General features: G+C 45.1%; 1 protein-coding gene across 1 annotated transcript in view; it reads right to left on the reverse strand.

The window, feature by feature from the left end:
• LOC140721341 (NACHT, LRR and PYD domains-containing protein 3-like) overlaps positions 1–17,731 on the reverse strand; it is a 54,521-nt gene extending 36,790 nt beyond the window's left edge. The window contains exons 1-2 of the mRNA XM_073036182.1: positions 17,613–17,731; positions 3,572–3,668 (exon numbers count right to left, since the gene is read on the reverse strand). The gene's annotated coding sequence lies outside the window, so the exon portion shown is untranslated. The remainder of the gene's footprint in view (positions 1–3,571; positions 3,669–17,612) is intronic.
• Positions 17,732–18,349: the final 618 nt, after the last annotated feature.

Raw genomic sequence — 18,349 nt, forward strand, 5'->3', positions numbered from 1 at the left:
CGCAGACTACTAACACCACCCGTAGCTTATCAGTCCCTGTTCAGTTCAGATATACACCTTTTCTTCTCTACAGCCCAATCTTTCCTGGAAGAGAGCCCAATGATCATTTTTACATGTATATTTAAACCGTTCTCATGTTACTACATATCAATTAATTAGGTGCGGGATTGTTGATCTGAGTAATCCAGGAAATTATAGGCCGGGAAATTTAACGTCAGTAGTAGCTAAATTATTGGAAGGAGTACTAAGAGATAGGATCTACAAGAATTTGGATGGCCAGGGACTTATAAGGGAGAGTCAACATGGCATTGTGCATTGTAGGTCATGTTTAACCAATCTATTAGAGTTTTTCGAGAAGGTTACAAGGAAAGTGGATGAAGGGAAGGCAGTGGATGTTGTCTACATGGACTTCAGTAAGGCCTTTGACAATGTCCCGCATGGGAGGTTAGTTAGGAAGATTCAGCCGCTAGGTATACATGGTGAGGTAGTAAATTGGGTTAGACATTGGTTCAATTGGAGAAGCCAGAGAGTGGTAGTGGAGGATTGCTACTCTGAGTGGAGGCCTGTGACTAGTGGTGTGCCACGGTGACCAGTGCTGGGTCCATTGCTATTTGTCATCTATATCAATGATCTAGATGATAATGTGGTAAATTGGATTAGCAAATCTGAAGATGATACAAAGATTTGAGGTGTAGTGGACAGTGAGGAAGGTTTTCAAAGCTTGCAGGGGGATTTGAATCAGCTGGAAAAATGGGCTGAAAATTGGCAGATGGAGTTTAATGCAGACAAGTGTGAGGTATTGCATTTTGGAGGGACAAACCAAGGTGGATCCTACAAGGTAGGACCCTGAGGGGTGCAGTAGAACAGTGGGATCTGGGAATATAGATGCATAATTCCCTAAAAGTGGTGTCACATGTAGATAGGGTCGTAAAGAGAGCTTTTGGTACATTGGCCTTTATAAATCAAAGTATTGAGTATGTTACGTACCCATGGGTATCTTGTACTTGTCACGTGACAATGGTGTTGAAGCTATACTGGACCTAAGGCAATGGTCTTGTGATGGTGGAGTGATGTCCTTTTCCTGCCAGTAGAGGTCATGTGACAGATTTTTTTCAACAGGGTATAAAAGGAGGACCCCTCCCTGTGAGGAGAGGCCATTCGTGGCTGGATTTGCCATTTTGACTCCATGCTACTGCGTGGTCCAATGTTATGACGCAGTTTTGTTGAAAGGTGGGAGTTTTGTTTTCTGCCTATAGTTTAAAAGGTCATTGCCGGCAGTTTCGTTACAATACTGCCAGTTAAAAATCAGTGGAGAGTGAAGATTGGTGTTCGGGAGCTAAAAGATCGAGGAAAGTTGATTTTGACGGTGAAACAGGTTCAACCGTGTTTGATCCTCATTCGGAATGAATTTGTTGGCTGTCGCCGTGTTCACCCCTGCAATAAGAGCAGAAAGGGTTGGATAGACACTTTCATCGAGGAAAGGTCAGTGCCTTTAAGCTGTTTCATTTTCATCATCGTAAATTCTCCGGGAAAAGTATAGTTTGACTGGGAACCGCAACAACACGATGTGAAAGTGAATTTAAATCATCTAAAAAAACTCTCCTTTAATGGACTGTCAGCATTTTGAACTTTTGCAGTACTACTTTGAAGAACTAGTTTTGCAACATCGCTTTAAGAACTGTTTTCGCTTTATTCCTTTAAGAACTGTTTAAGTTCCTGCACAGCAGCTGATTTCTGGTTGCGTTAGTCATTTGTTTACTTTCTGGGGGTTTGTTTTTCAGTGTTTAATAAATGTTTTATTTATTATATAAAAAAAATCCCTGCCTCCCTTATATATTTATTGTTGCTGAATCAGTAACAGTGATCATACCTTTCCTGTTTCTCAGCTCCACCCATATGGCCTAGGTAGACAAGCCCTCTAATCTGTCCTGCCTGAGCACTGCTGTAACATTTTCCCTGACTAGCAATGCTACCTCCCCACCCTTCATTCCTCTGCCCCTACCACGTTTGAAATATCGGAACCCTGGAACATTAAGCTGGCAGTCCTGCTCCTCCTGTAGCCAAGTTTCACTAATGGCTATAATGTCGTAATTCCATGTGTCAATCCACACACTCAGCTCATCAGCCTTCCTCACAATACTCCTTGCATTGAAATAGACACACCTCAGAAGATTATTACCACCACAAAAGACTCTTTCTGACTTTGCATGAACTTCTAACATCATTTATTTTCACCCCCGCTCCACTATCTGCTCTGGAGCTCTGGTTCCAAAGAATGGACATCATTAAGCTGGAAAGAGTTTAGTGGAGAATGACCAGTATGTCGCTGGACTAGGATGTTGGGTTTTCTGTTATATGGTTCGTCTGGGATCGTTTGCCCTGGATAATTGGAGCTTGAACGGTGACCTTACACATGTACATAAAAATAATCAGCGGCGTAGATAGAGTAGATTGTCAGTCTTTTCCCAGGGTAGGGGAGTCTAAGACTTGAGTGAAGAGATTTAAAATGGACTAAAGTGGCATTTGTTCACGTGGCAGGTGATAGGTATAAATTACATGCAGCCAGAGGAGGCTGCAAACACAAATATAATTACAATGTTGAGAGGATGTGGTCAGGGAAAAGAATAGAATGAGTCTATAAGGGAAATTTGGGAAAAGCTGTGGGAAAATGGGGCAAGCACAAAAGACATTCAGATCAGCAGGAATTAGTTGGGCCAAAAGACCTGTGTCCAGGCTGTAATCTCTGTTTTATTCCACCTAAAATTGGAGAGTTGAGCACAATCACAGTACCTACTAGGGATTGAAACATCTGGTCATTGGTTATACCGGTTTTCCCATCAGAGATCCTGGGAATTTTAAATCCAGATAGCAGATAATCTCAATAGAGAAATATTGAGAACTCACATTCATCATTTGTCCACAGCCCAAATATGGATTCGGATATTAAAACACCAAGGCAGACTGCAAATTTATCCAGAGTGAGCTGTCTTCTGATCCTCAACCATTCTCAATGCTGGTAATGTTCTCAGCTCGGCTACAGAAAACAGATCTTGGAAACTCCCCTCATCTCCTTTCTGCCGCAACTGAGAAAATCAGAAGGGAGTTGATAGCTGCCCTTCCAAGACCTGAAATGTTCGGTTATCACACAATCTCTGAATTCCTGGAAATGCTCTTACAAACCGGCTCTGAATTTTATAAATGAAAGTTGGAGATATCTTACACATCAGGGCCTGTCTCGAGGTGAAGCAGAAACTGATCCTGGACTTTTACACAACACACAAGCCCACTGTTGCATTCCTGTGTTTCACTCACAGCCACCTGATTCAGGAGTCCCTGCTCCTTTCACTCAGGTGAAGCTTTACATGGTGAGTGGAGTGATTCGACTATTACTGGTGTCAGGTCCCTGCACTGAAACTGTTGGAATGACCAATGACTCAAGGCTGTTTTACCAGTGGGATCAATAACACTGCTTGATGAGAGTTTTCTGTGCCCAGTTAAGTAAGTCTCTTGATCTGTACTAGTGTGCGCCAACATGACCGAACTTTAGTTAAAATGATCCCAGTGATCATACCTTTGTCCATTCTGAGTCTGACTGATGATTGTTGATTGTTGTCGTCTTGTTTACACTGTGGTCCTAGTGCAGGAAAGCTCCACCTGCTGGTGATGCCCTGAATTACAAACAAGCCCACAGTGAGCCAGAGAGAGTACGATTACAGTATTTGCAAATAACAGTATCGTCATCCCCTGTATCAGAGCATCTGTTGGCATAGGGACAAAACAATCCCTGTTAATATCAACTCCCACACCATGTCTGTATGTCTGTTCAGTGCATATACTGTTAAAGTTACAGAGCAACAGAACACAGATACAGAATTTCAGCCCATTGAGACAATGCTGACCACAGTGCTCACCGAGATGGTCACAATTTCCTGTGATGGGCCCATTTCCCCCCACCCTCGGCCTCTTCACTCAATCTACACATCCAAACTGCCTCTAGAATTATACAATTGTGTCTGTCTCATCCACTCCCTCTGGCAATTCCCTCCACATTATCACCAACCTCTGCATGAAACAGTTGCCGCTCGTGTTGGTTTTGCAATCTATTTACCACTCCTCTGCCCATTTAGATCCCCTATAAGCTACGATAATCTTCACCGTGAACACCATCCACTAATTTTGTGTCATCAGCGAACTTACTGGTCAAGCCTTGCACATTCATATCCAAATGTTTGTAGGATAGTAACTGTTCTGGAACCTGGTGTTCCATGTCCTGAGGCACCTGTACCTTCTACCTGATGGCAGCAGCGAGAAAAGTACATTGCCTGGGCGGTGAAGATCTTTGATGATGGATGCTGCCTTTCTACTGCAACATTTTATGTAGATATGCTCAATGGTTGAGAGAGCTTTACCCATGACATCCTGGACCAAATTCACTACCTTTTGTAGTATTTTCTGCTCTAAGGTATTGGTGTTCCTTGACCAGTCCATAATGCAGCCAGTCAGCAGAGTTTCCACCACACATCTAAAGAGGTTTGCCAAAGTTTTGATGACATACTGAATCTCCAGATGCCTGAGGAAGTAGAGGCACTGTTGTACTCTCTTCGCAATTATATTTTTATGAAGGGTCCAGGACAGGACCTCTGAGAGTGACACCCAAGAATTTAAAGTTACTGACCCCCTCCAACTCTGATTCTCCAATGGGTACTGGCTCAGGTACCTCTGGCTTCCCTCTCCTGAATTCTACATTCAGTTTTCTGGTCTTATTGATACTGAGTGATAAGTTGTTGTTAATACACCACTCAGCCAAGTTTTCAGTCTCCTTCCTGTACGCTGATTCAACATCCCTTCTGATACAGCCCACAACAGAGGTGTCATCAGCAAACTTACATATGGTGGTGGAGCCATACTTAGCTACACAGTCACGGGTGTAAAGCGAGGAGACCGGGGGCTAAGTTTCAATATAATTATGGAGAAGGATAGGACTGGAGCCAGGGTTGAGATTTTTGATTGGAGAAAGGCTAACTTTGAGGAGATGCAAAAGGATTTAGAAGGAGTGGATTTGGACAATTGTTTTATGGGAAGGATGTAATAGAGAAATGGAGGTCATTTAAAGGTGAAATTTTGAGTGTACGGAACCTATGTTCCCATTAGGTTGAAATGAAAGGTTAAAAGTTTGAGAGAGCCATGGTTTTCAAGGGATATTGGAAAATTGGTTAGGAAAAAGAGAGAGATCTACAATAAATATAGGCAGCATGGAGTAAATGAGGTGCTCGAGGAATATAAAGAATGTAAGAAGAATCTTAAGAAAGAAATTAGAAAAGCTAAAAGAAGATACGAGGTTGCTTTGGCAAGTAATATGAAAATAAATCCAAAGGGTTTCCACAGTTGTATTAATAGCAAAAGGATAGTGAGGGATAAAATTGGTCCCTAGAGAATCAGGGTGGACAGCTATGTGTGGAGCTGAAAGAGATTGAGATTTTGAATAATTTCTTTTCTTCGGTATTCACTAAGGAGAGGGATATTGAATTGTGAAAGGTAAGGGAAACAAGTAGGGAAGTTATGACGATTAAAGAGGAGGAAGTACTGGCGCTTTTAAGGAATATAAAAGTGGACAAATCTCTGTGTCCTGACAGAATATTCCCTAGGACCTTGAGGGAAGTTAGTGTAGAAATAGCAGGGGCTCTGACAGAAATATTTCAAATGTCATTAGAAACGTGGATGGTGCCGGAGGATTGGTGTATTGCTCATGTGGTTCCATTGTTTAAAAGGGGTTCTAAGAGTAAACCTAGCAATTATAGGCCTGTCAGTTTGACATCAGTGGTGGGTAAATTAATGGGAAGTACTCTTAGAGATGGCACATAGAATTATCTGGATAGACAGGGTCTGATTAGGAACAGTCAACATGGATTTGTGTGTGGAAGGTCATGTTGGACAAAACATTGAATTTTTTGAGGAGGTTACGAGTAAAGTTTACGAGGGTAAAGCAGTGGATGTTGTCTATATGGACTTCAGTAAGGCCTTTGACAGGGTTCCGCATGGAAGGTTAGATAGGAAGGTTCAATTGTTAGGTATTAATATTGAAGTAGTAAAATGGATTCAACAGTGGCTGGATGGGAGATGCCAGAGAGTAGTGATGGATAACTGTCAGGTTGGAGGCCAGTGACTGGTGGTGTGACTCAGGGATCTGTACTGGGTCCAATATTGTTTGTCATATACATTAATGATCTGGATGATGGGGTGGTAAATTGGATTAGTAAGTATGCCGATGATACTAAGGTTGGTGGTGTTGTGGATAATGAAGTAGGTTTTCAAAGCTTGCAGAGAGATTTAGGCCAGTTAGAAGAGTGGGCTGAACAATGGCAGATGGAGTTTAATAAGTGTGAGGTGCTACATTTTGGTCGGAATATTCCAAATAAGACATACATGGTAAATGGCAGGGCATTGAAGAATGCAGTAGAACAGAGTGATCTAGGAATAATGGTGCATAGTTCCCTGAAGGTGGAATCTCATGTGGATAGGGTGGTGAAGAAAGCTTTTGGTATGCTGGCCTTTATAAATCAGAGCATTGAGGATAGGTGTTGGGATGTGTTATGAATGTGAAGCAACTCTGAGGGGCCGAAGGGTACAAAGTCGCCTCCTCCTTTTTGAGAATCGCAAGATCGCTATTAATTCGGGTCTGGGACCCAGGAAATGAGAGAGAAACACTCAGAATACACAAGGTTTGGAATGTGTCCTGGCCTCAGCGGAACGGAACCACTGATAACGGCCATTGTCTCTTGGAGACGGAATTGTGTATTGAGTACTGTACTATTCATTGAAACCCCTCAGGGGACAACCAGAGTGGTCTGTTTGAGGAATTGCATCATCCCAACCTGATTGACATCTGAAACCCCGTGAGTAAGGATAAAAGAGGGTCTGGGGAACAACCCTTTGAGACGCACCAGGAGAAATGCTAGAAATCCCGTGACAGCGTTTGATAGCGAAAGCCGGTGGGGGCTCGTATGCGTCCTCCCTTTGCCTGGGGTGGCGCGCTCATCACGGAAGAACGGTTTAGCTAAAGGAGAGGCCACAAGTGAACGGCCACGACAATGAGACTCCTGATGGATCGAAATCATAAAGGAAAGCCGGCAAGTTTTTCTCCAAATCTCTCTCTCTCTCTCTCTCCAACAATTGCAACACAGCGGTCCCCAACGGCTGCAGCCTGCATGAACTGAGTGAACTTTAGATTTCCATCGGACAATTCATTATCCCCTAGACAACGATAGAGCTTATTTCTTATTGATTATTATTATATCCGCACTTTTAAGTTTAGTATTGACGACGTATATTTGTAAATTTGCATTGATATTATTTTCGTGTATTTTTACTAATAAATACTGTTAAAATAGTATCATCAGACTTCAACGGACCTCTTTATCTTTGCTGGTAAGTGACCCAGTTACGGGGTTCGTAACAGATGTAATGTTAAAATTGTACAAGGCATTGGTAAGGCCAAATGTGGAGTATTGTGTACAGTTCTGGTCAACAAATTATAGGAAAGATATCAACAAAATAGAGAGTACAGAGAAGATTAACTAGAATGTTACCTGGATTTCAGCACCTAAGTTACAGGGAAAGGCTGAACAAGTTAGGTCTTTATTCTTTGGAGCAAAGAAGGTTGAGGGGGGATTTGATGATGTATTTAAAATTATGAGAGGGATAGACAGAGTTGACATGGATAGGCTTTTTCCATTGAGAATAGGGGAGATTCAAACAAGAGGACATGAGTTGAGAATTAGGGGGCATAAGTTTAAGGGTAACACGAGTGGGAATGTCTTTACTCAGAGAGTGGTAGCTGTGTGAAACGAGCTTCCAGTAGAAGTGGTAGAGGCAGGTTCGGTATTGTCATTTAAAGTAAATTTGGATAGGTATATGGACAGGAAAGGAATGGAGGATCATGGACTGAGTGCGGGCCAGTGGGACTAGGTGAGAGTAAGCGTTTCGCACGGACTAGAAGGGCCAAGATGGCCTGTTTCTGTACTGTGGTTGTTATATGGTTATACGTACACATCCCTGTGGTACTCCTGTGCTGATGGAGCTTATGGAGGAGATGTTTTTGCCAATCTGAATGGAGTGGGGTCTACAAGTGAGGAAATCCAGTATCCAATTGCACAAGGATGTATTAAGTTCAGGTCTTGGAGTTTACTGATTAGTTTTAAAGGTACTCTGATAATTTTTAATTTGAACTTCCTCAACATCCCTTATGAGGCAAATGACATTGAGCTGCATCTCCAATTCCTTAACACATTCTCTGAGGAGTTGCTGCTTGGTGCACCTGGTGCAGATGTGGTTATCTGGGAGGCTGGAGGTGTTCCCAGAATTTCCAGTAAGTTCTCTTTTTTTTATTTTAAACAATGCACAAACATCAACTGATTTCACAATGCTTGTGATGTTTTGCTGAAATGCAATGCCCATATTCATTAGTTTTCTCTTCATTCCAATACAGTCCATACATCAATGTTCACAACATCCATCCCCAATACCTCCCCACATCACTGTCAATCTCTTACATCTCCTCCTGAGGTGACTTGTCTCTTTTACTGAGGGGCAGTGATCAGACAATTAAAAAAAAACATGCAGCACTCCTTCTTGGGCTGTTACTGAATAACGGCTCACCAAAGATAACGGAAAAAGCAAATAACAAAGCTCTACATCATGTACTGTGAGTTTAATTAAGACCAAGAGTAATGCGGCAACATTCTGTAACAATGAAATTAAAGTTGTAATGGCTCCTTTTACCCTGCCTTGTGTGCATTTAATTCAATCTGTGCTGGTGATTCTTCCTCCGGCTCACTGCCCCAGGGGCGATGGTCCTCTCCCAATCCCGATCCCGCAGACTATCCCAACACAGAATAGAAAGGAAACCACCGCCTGTTTAGGAACAGTCAGCATGCGCAAAGTGATTGCTACATCATCAGTGCAGGGGGTGGCGGGGCTGAAATGAAACCTGCAGATGCTGCAGATCTGCAGTAAAATGAGAGGGGGACACAGGATCCTGTGACTGGTGGAGGGTCTCCCGTGACAATAAACCAGATCCTCATTTTCATTTTGGGGAAATATCAGATAGACTGGGACTTCTGGAGGGAGGCTTAATTGAAGTGTACACATTTTTGAGTAGCTCAGAAAAATAGAAAAGACTAAATTCTCACACAAATGGGTAATATACCCAGAAACTTTGGCTGCATTTCGACCGGTGGGAAGAGTGGAATGGAGTCAGGAGAAATATTCCCCGCCCACAATGAAAGGACATGTCAGATGTAGATCTCACAGCCTTGTCCAAACGGGCAAAAGATGGGTGTGTTCCCAGCAACACCGCCTCATCCCCACCCCTCCCGAGGAGCAGAATAACAAGGGCTGAGCATCAGTTCATCCAAGGCGGTTTGGGGTGAAGGTCCCACAACCCGGACTGACTCCAGCAGGTTCCGTCCAGGAAGGCAGGCGAAGGCCACCAGTTCGAGTGAGTTAACAGGACTCACTGCCCTGCATCAGACCTCCTCACTCAGGACTGGTTTCAATACTCACCGATGGGAAATTTATGTCTTCCCCATCCCCCAGCTCCCTGCCCGGGGGCATTTTTTTCGATCCCAAAACAGATTCAACAAAGAATACAAAGGAAAACACCGCCCATCCGGGAATGTGAGCATGCGCAAAGTGATCAATGCGTCATCAGAGGGGAGGACTGTCCAGGGTGATCTGCTTTGGGATGGAGTGCCTTCAGTCGGTGCAGTGTCTTGTTGTTTAGGATTTTCATAAACAACAGTTTTATTGATGTAAACTGGAATTGCCAGCAGGATAAACACAGATTGCATCAGGTAACAGAACCCCTCTCATCCCTGGTCTTTGTCTCCTGGGAAACTAAACACTTTGACAATGTCGACTGTAGGTATCCCTTCCTCTCAAAGTGAGTGAATCATTCAGATCACTGATCACTGAGAGCAATTATGGTTTGTTGGTTACTGAAGTTCGCCCTAGGTGGTTTGGATGGAGTTGATGTGGAGTTCGGGGTGTCACAGTGAAGGAACCGGGGCAGCCAAACGCTCTGACCTTGTGACCTCCAGCCTCGGATGGTGCCGCGGGGACCTCCTGCAAAGCGCAGGCGCGGTGCCCACCCCAGCTGTCGCCGGCGGTACTCCTGATCGGGCAGCAGTAAGGAAGGGGCTGATCTCGGGTTTGTGTAAATCGAGGGTGGGTTGCAGTGGGAAGTGTCCTAGGCCGACCTCTGCTTGACAGCCAGAGGCTCCAGGCTCTCCAGTCTTACATCTCATGCCCTCCACCTCTTCAATAACTTCCAGTTCCCCGGTCCTGAGCACCTCATTTTCACTATGGATGTCCAATCCTTATGCACTTCCATTCATCAAGAAGGCCTCAAAGCCCTCCGCTACTTTCTGGACAATAGACCTCACCAATTTCCCACCACCACCACACTCCTCCAGTTGGTGGAACTGGTACTCACACAATAACTTCTCTTTTGGCTCTTCCCACTTTCTTCAGATCAAGGGTTCAGCTATGGGCACTCGCATGGGCCCCAGCTATGCCTGCCTCTTCGTGGGTTATGTGGAACAGTCTATGCTTCAAATCTATACTGGTACTGCTCCCCAACTTTTCCTTCGCTACATTGACCACTAAATTAATGCTGCTTCCTGCACCCAGGCTGAGCTCATCAATTTCATCTACTTTGCCTCTAACTTTCACCCAGCCCTCAAATTCATTTAGTCCATTTCGGACATTTCTCTCCCCTTTCTCGATCCTCGGTCTCCATCTCTGGAGACAGACTGTCCACTGACATCTTCTATAAACCCAATGACTCCCATAACTACCTTGATTATACCCCTTCCCACCCTGCCAAATGTAAAAATGCTATTCCCTGTTCCCAGTTCCTCTGTCTCCGCCGCATCTGCTCCCAGGATGAGGCTTTCCATTCCAGGACATCTCAAATGCCCTCTTTCTTCAAAGATCGCGGTTTCACTTCTGCCAACATCAATGATGTCCTCACCAACACCTCCTCCATTTCCCGCACTTCGGCCCTCACCCCATCTTCTCGTCACCACAACAGGGACCAAGTTCCCCTTGTCCTCAACTACCACCCCGTCAGCCTCTGGATCCAGCACATTATCCTCCGCAACTTCCTCCACCTTCAACAGGACCCCACCACTAAGCACATCTTTCCCTCTCTACCCCTCTCTGCTTTTCGCAGGGATCGTTCGCTCCGTGACTCCCTGGTCCACACGACCCTCCCCACAGATCTCCCACCTGGTACTTATCCCTGCAAGCGTAAGTGCTACACCTGTCCTTACACCTCCTCTCTTACCACCATTCAGGGCCCCAAACAGTCCTTCCAGGTGAGGCAACAATTCACTGGTGAGTCTGTTGGGGTCATCTATTGCACCCGGTGCTCCCGGTGCGGCTCCTCCACATCGGTGATAGCCAACGCAGATTGGGGGTCCGCTTCGCCAAGCACCTCCGCTCTGTCTGCCACAACAGACAGGATCTCCCGGTTGCCACCCACTTCAACTCTGCTTCACATTCCCATTCTGGTATGTCCACACATGGCCTCCTCTACTGCCATGATGAGGCTAAACTCAGGTTGGAGGAGCAACACCTCATATACCGTCTGGGTAGTCTCCAGCCCCTTGGTATGAACATCGGATTCTCCAACTTCCTGTAATTCCCATCCCAGTTTGACTCTGTCCCCTTGTCCAGCTGCCTATCACTCCCTCATGGTTCCACCTCCTTCTACTGCCCAGTGTGCTATTCCCTATTCCTTCTTCACCTTTCCTGCCTATCCCTTCCCTGCTTTCCCTCCCCCACCCATTTATCTTTCCACTTCCTGGTTTTTCACCTGGCATCTACTAGCCTTCTCCTTCCCACCCTCCCCCCACCATCTTAATAGGGCCTCTGTCTGCTCCCTCTTCAGTCCTGATGAAGGGTTCTGGCCCGAACTGTTGACTGCTCGTTTCCACGGATGCTGCTCGACCTGCTGAGTTCATCCAGCTTGTTTGTACGTGTTGCTTTGACTCCAGCATCTGAAACATCAAGTGAGAAACAGCAGGAGGTGGCCATTCAGCCCCTCCTACCAACAACAAGATGGCAGCTGCTCTCCCATCTCAGCCATATTTCTGCCGGATCCTCATTTCCTCGATCCCTTCGGTCTCCACACATCTGTCGACCTCATTTTTATGTGAGGACGATTGCAGAGTCTTCACCGCCCTCTGTGGTGGGGATTTACAGACATTCACCACCCTCTAAGTGGAGACATCGCCCCTCATCTCAGTCTCGGACAGTCCACCCCACCCCCTTTTTCAGAACCTGGGATCATGGTTCAACCAGTAATTATGTTGTGCATTTCAATGTGTTCACCTCTCAGTTCTCAAATCTCTAAATGAAGGTGTTTTTGCATTTGATCTTTCTTCAAATGACGACCCCACCATGCCAGGGATCAGTTTGGTGAATCTTCATTGCATTCTCTGTAACAAATACTCTCTAACCTCTTTGTTAATCCTCTATGGAATTAATTTCCATCTTCTGCAGCCCCGTGTTGCCCCAACTACTCACCTCCCACTCCTGTCACTATTTCAACCTTCTCACCTCCCCCCTCACCTGTATCCACCTCTCACTCCCCAGCTCCTGCCTCATCCCCAGCCCTCACCTCTTTTCTCTGACTATTTCCCATCCACTCTCAGTCCAGAGGGAGGGTCTCGGCCCAAAATGTTGATGGTCCATTTCCCTCCACAGATGCTGCCCGGCCCACTGAGTTCCTCCGGCAGTTTGTCCTTTGGTCCGTATAACCCGTGTTAGCATGAGGAGCCAGATTTTACACCATATCCCAGGTATAATATCAACCAAACCAAAATAATTGTTAAGGTCATTTTCACTCTTATACCCAATAACTCTTACAATAAATACAATGTACCTTTGACCTCCCTCCCTACCCACTGCACCTCAGTCCCTCTCAATTTAAACACACTCAGGATTTTGGTTTGTCCTACAGAAGTGGGTGATCTCACATTTCCCACATTGGGCTCCAGCTGACCTGTTGTTCCCACTCACTCCTTTTGCCTCCATTACCCCGAAACCTTTTGACAAGAAACACAGAACATAGAACAGTACAGCACAGGAACAGGCCCTCAATGCTGTGCTCAATCTATTCAATTAATGAAATGGCCAACTAAACTAATCTCTTCTGCCAGAACAATGTCCATATCCTTCCATTTTCCTCACATTCATGTGCTGATCTAAATATCTCTTAAAAGTCCCCAGTCTATCTGCCACTAGCATCACCCCAGGCAAGTTCAAGTTACACTCTCACTATAAATGCATGGCATCTTGTATTGGACATTTCTACCCCGGGTAAAAGGATATTCTGTGTCTACTCTATCTATGTGTCTCATAACCTTATGAATCTCAATCATCTCACCCTGGCCTGCGCCACTCCGGAGAAAACAACCCAAGCTTGTCCAACCTCTCGTAATAGCTCATGCCCTCTAATCCAGGCAATATCCTGGTAAACCTCTCCTGCACTCCTTCCAGGGCCATTGACATCCTTCCTGGAATGAGACAACCAGAACTGTATGAAATACTTTAGATGTGCCTAACTCGTGTTTTATAAGTTATGCAACATAACTTCCTGAATTTTGAATGTAATATCTTCACTAATAGACAAGCATGCCAATTGCCTTCTTAACCACGCTGTTAATCTGTGTAGCCACTTTCAGGGTGTGATGAACTTGGTTTCTGAGATCCCTCTGCCAATTGACACTGTTAACGGTCTTGCATTTAACAGTGTATTATCTCTATAATTGACCTACTGAGCTGCCAAGATGATCATCACTAATCAAATCTCACTTAGTTGTCTCACGTACTGTTGAATTTATTGTCAAGTGTGCATGTACAGGAAGGTACAGGTACAGAGAAACACTGATTTGCAGAAGCATCACAGGCAAGTACATTCAGATAACTCACAGAACAGAAATTATACAGTTCTGTATCATTATCAATATAGAAATACAAGTTTTATGTCATTACCAATATACAAATATGTATGCTCTGTCAATAATCAAAAATACACATTTTGTGTCAATAACAATGTGTAAATATACTTTTTTTCCCCAAGAGCAGACTTGGAAATGTCGAATTTGGTCTCTCAGCCAAATTGTTGACACAGTTTGGGAACAACTGGGCTCTAAGTACTGGTCCCTAGAACACACACTGGGACATCCTGCAGGCCCAAGAAGGGTCTGGTTATTCTTTTCTTTAAACACACAGACAACAAGAAAGGAACAGGCCGCTCAGCCCATCCTGTCATTCAGAAAGACCCAACACTGGTCCATCCTTGCCCCCAACACCACTTCAGTCCACTTTGCCCAGACCATTGGCCCCACTTGCAGCTCAACAGTCTGCCAGTGTTTGACCCGAAAAGTGGTGAATTTCTCTGCTCGACACCACTGTGGACTCAGACATTTCCACAGACGAGCCCTGCATGTCCGTTCCCCAATGTGAATGGGCTATTTCCCCCATCCTGCTCCCTCTCTGGATTGATAATAACTTTCCTACAGTAGCGTGAACACAACTATACATAATACTCTGCGCAGCCACACCAGCTATTTATATGACTATAATATATTGTCCACAATCCAAAATGCAATGCCCTAACTGATGAAGGCCAGAATGATTAAAGACTTCGTTTCCAGCCTCTATACTTGCACGTCCACTTTCAGTGAACTGTGCAATTGTACTCCCAGGTCACTCTGTTCCACGACACTCCATGCCCTCCCATTCACTATACCAGTCCCACTCTGGTCTGACTGTCCAAAATGCACCATCTTTTACTTGCCCACATGGAAAACCATTTGTCATTCCTCAGTCCATCTCCATAACAGACCCAAGGTCCCTTTGAAATACAAAGTAACCTGTTGCAATATAAAGCAGACTCCCGAATTTTGTGTCAAACTTGCTAACCATGCTACGTACATTCATATACAAACCAATGGCATGAATAATGAATTACAAAGGTCTCAATTGTGACACACGCATTTCAATCATCACAGGCCTCCACTCGCTAGATCCATCTTCAACCATCACCCTCTGCTTCCTGTCATCGAGCCCGGTCTGAATCCACCTCTTCAGTTCCCCATGAGTCCCATGTCAACTAATCTTCCAGATCAGCTGCCATGTGGAATCTTGTTACAGACTTTAGCAAAGTCCATACAGACAACATCACTGCCCAACTTCACCTATCCCCATAGTTACCTCTTCAAAAATCTCCAGAATACTTGAGAGGCTTGACGTCCCTCTGGGTGGTGTAGTTGGTGATTTCCCCATAACCAACGTCTAACCACCCGAGACTTCAGCTTCACTGCAGACTCAGGAAGTTCTGATCCCAGCTGCAGAATTACCAACCTGTATACTGTCAGTTCCATATCCTCAGAGTCACCAGATGAATATTACAGTATAACCCACATACAGACTCCTCTCGGATGTTTTGATGTTTGTAGAGTTATCTATCTGGACTGAAGCCCGTATACTGACAGTTCTATATTCACAGAGACTCCATCCCAATATTATAACCCACACACAGACTCTCCTAGGATGCTCTGGCATTGTCAATTTGCTGTTGTGTTCCTACCATTTCCTATTCACAGACTAAGGTAGAACTGGAACCTAATGACTCTCTGCCTTGGCCAGTGCTCAGGCTGGTTCTCTGGTCTGTAGATTGTGAGAGGATGCAGACACACTTCAGCTTGTATCAGCAGCTAAACTGAGCACGTTTGATCACTATATCATTGCTGTGTGGGATCTCACCCTGCAGAATTGGCTTCCATGTTTCTCCACAGTGTAGCAGGAACAAAGCAGTTTTAGTGAAAAATCACAAAATAGAAAACTCTGGGAACTCAGTACTTCAGGCTACATCTATGAAAGGAGAAATTGTGGAAGACCCAGTTTCAGAAATGGGACTGTCCAAGATCCTGCCAGATCAGCTGAGTGATTCCAGTATATCCTCCTTGCTTTACATTTCCTACAAAATTAGTTTTTTGTGTCTACTTCAATGCACATATATTATTTGGTTGCAAAATGTTTGGGGCACCCCAAACTGTTCAACAGATTTCTGTAAATGCCACCTCACCCCACCCCAGCAATTTGTCAGTTTTCAGTTCCTTCTAACCCTGATGTAAACACATCCCATACAGTAAATGCTCACAGCATCCTTTCCTCCCACTGTCATTCTGTTGCGTTTGTTCCTGAGGCCACTGTCTGTACGCTGAGAGGTGGTGAACACAGAGGGATAAAATGTGCAACTCTTCTTCCAGCTCTGGCTGGCTGTTACCCTGGAAACGGAGGAAGTAACTCACCAAAAATAAATGGAAAAGGAAACACTGGAGCTCATAACATATTATATTGAAATTGTTATGACAAAGATTAACACTGCAATATTTTGTAACAGTGAAGCTAAAACTCAAATGGCTGTGTTTACCCTGCCATGTTCTGTACCAATGTAACCTCAATTAACAAAAAATAATACACAATTCCTGGAAAACAGTGAGGTGAAACAGGAATAACTATAGACAATAGACAGTAGGTGCAGGAGTAGACCTTTAGCCAGCACCGCCATTCAATGTGATCATTGCTGATCACACACAATCAGTACCCCGTTCCTGCCCTCTCCCCATATCCCTTGAATCCGCTATCTTCTACTTCACAATGAAAACAAAGGTTAGAAGAAAGATTGCTGATAGATATCATTGAGCTGATGGGATACAGTCTGGACAAGACTGAACAGGATGGGCAGGGAACGAGCAGATCGAATCAGGTAGGAAAAGGGATCAAGAACAATCCCTGATGGTCCTCCAGCAAAACACAGGTACTGAATTAATAGTACACACTACTGTAGAAATGATTCTAAAATGACAACAGTAGATCAAATAAGAACTTTAGCATCACCAAATTTCATCAACACACCATAAAACGTATCCCATCCGGATACCTCACACCTTCGTACAGCTACTTTCTTCTGTTGGCTTCCAGAAACAGCAGAGAACTGAACACAGCTGAACACATCATGGAAACCAGCCTCCCCATGGACTCGCTCTATACTTCCCGCAGCCTCAGTAAATCAGGCAACATAATCATCACTAATCAAACCTCACTGAGTTCTCTCAGGTCCTGTTGAATTTATTGCCAAGTGCACAAGTACGGGAAGGTACGGGGACAGAGAAACACTGATTTGTGGCAGCATCACAGGCAAGTACATTCTGTTAACACACGGAACACAAATCTCTGTCAGTAACAATATGGAAATATGTTTACGTCATCCTGCTAACAGGACCAGAACAACTGGGGCTGAGCGGTGGCTCATCTCAGACGGTTCGGTGTGAAGGTCTCACAACCCGGACCGACCCCGGCAGATTCTGTGAAGGAAGCGAGGCGAGGCCGCCAGTTCGGGAAAGTTCATCCCCTCCCCCTTCAGGTTTCACCGATCACCTTGTGTTTCTCTCTCCCTCCCCACCCCCACCTTTTATTCTCCAGTTCTCTTGTTTGAATTCGGGACCTCCCCGCTCCGGACCTGTTTCAATACTCACCGAAAGGAAATTGTTGGTGTCGCCCCGCAGAGTATAATCCGTCCCCGGCTTCCTGCCCTAAGGGGCGAGGGTGGGAATGGGAACCCGATCCCGATCCCGATCCCACCGCCAACCCGCTTCAACAAAGAACGAAAAACAACACCGCCCTTCCCATTCTGAGCATGCGCGATGTCGCCAGCCCGTCACCAGGTAAGTGGGCGGGGCCTCGGAACGAAGCTGCAGATCCACAAACCTGCCTGTGCAGGTAGACCCATTGTCTCAGATTGCTCCTGCCCCACCCAACTAATTTCTGCATACCTTGACGCTGTCTTATCCTCCCTTGTTCAATCCCTTCCCACCTATGTTCGTGACACTTCTCACGCTTTGAATTTTTTCAATGATTTAGTTCCCTCGCCCCCACCGCCTTATTTTCTCCATGGACGTCCAGTCCCTCTATACCTCCATCCCCCACCTGGACGGTCTCAAAGGTCTCCGCTTCCTTTTGCATTCCAGACCTAAACAATTCCCCTCTACCACCACTCTCCTCTGTCCAGCGGAATTAGTTCTTACTCTCAATAATTTCTCCTTTGGCTCCTCCCACTTCCTCCAAACCAAAGGTGTAGCCATGGGCACCCGCATGGGTCCCAGTTATGCCTGCCTTTTTGTTGGCTTTGTGGAACAGTCCATGTTCCAAGTCTTTACGGGTATCCATCCCCCTCTCTTCCTTCGCTACATCGACGACTGCATTGGCGCTGCCT

The sequence above is a fragment of the Hemitrygon akajei genome, unplaced genomic scaffold (assembly GCF_048418815.1).
Source record: "Hemitrygon akajei unplaced genomic scaffold, sHemAka1.3 Scf000054, whole genome shotgun sequence".
NCBI lineage: Eukaryota > Metazoa > Chordata > Chondrichthyes > Myliobatiformes > Dasyatidae > Hemitrygon > Hemitrygon akajei.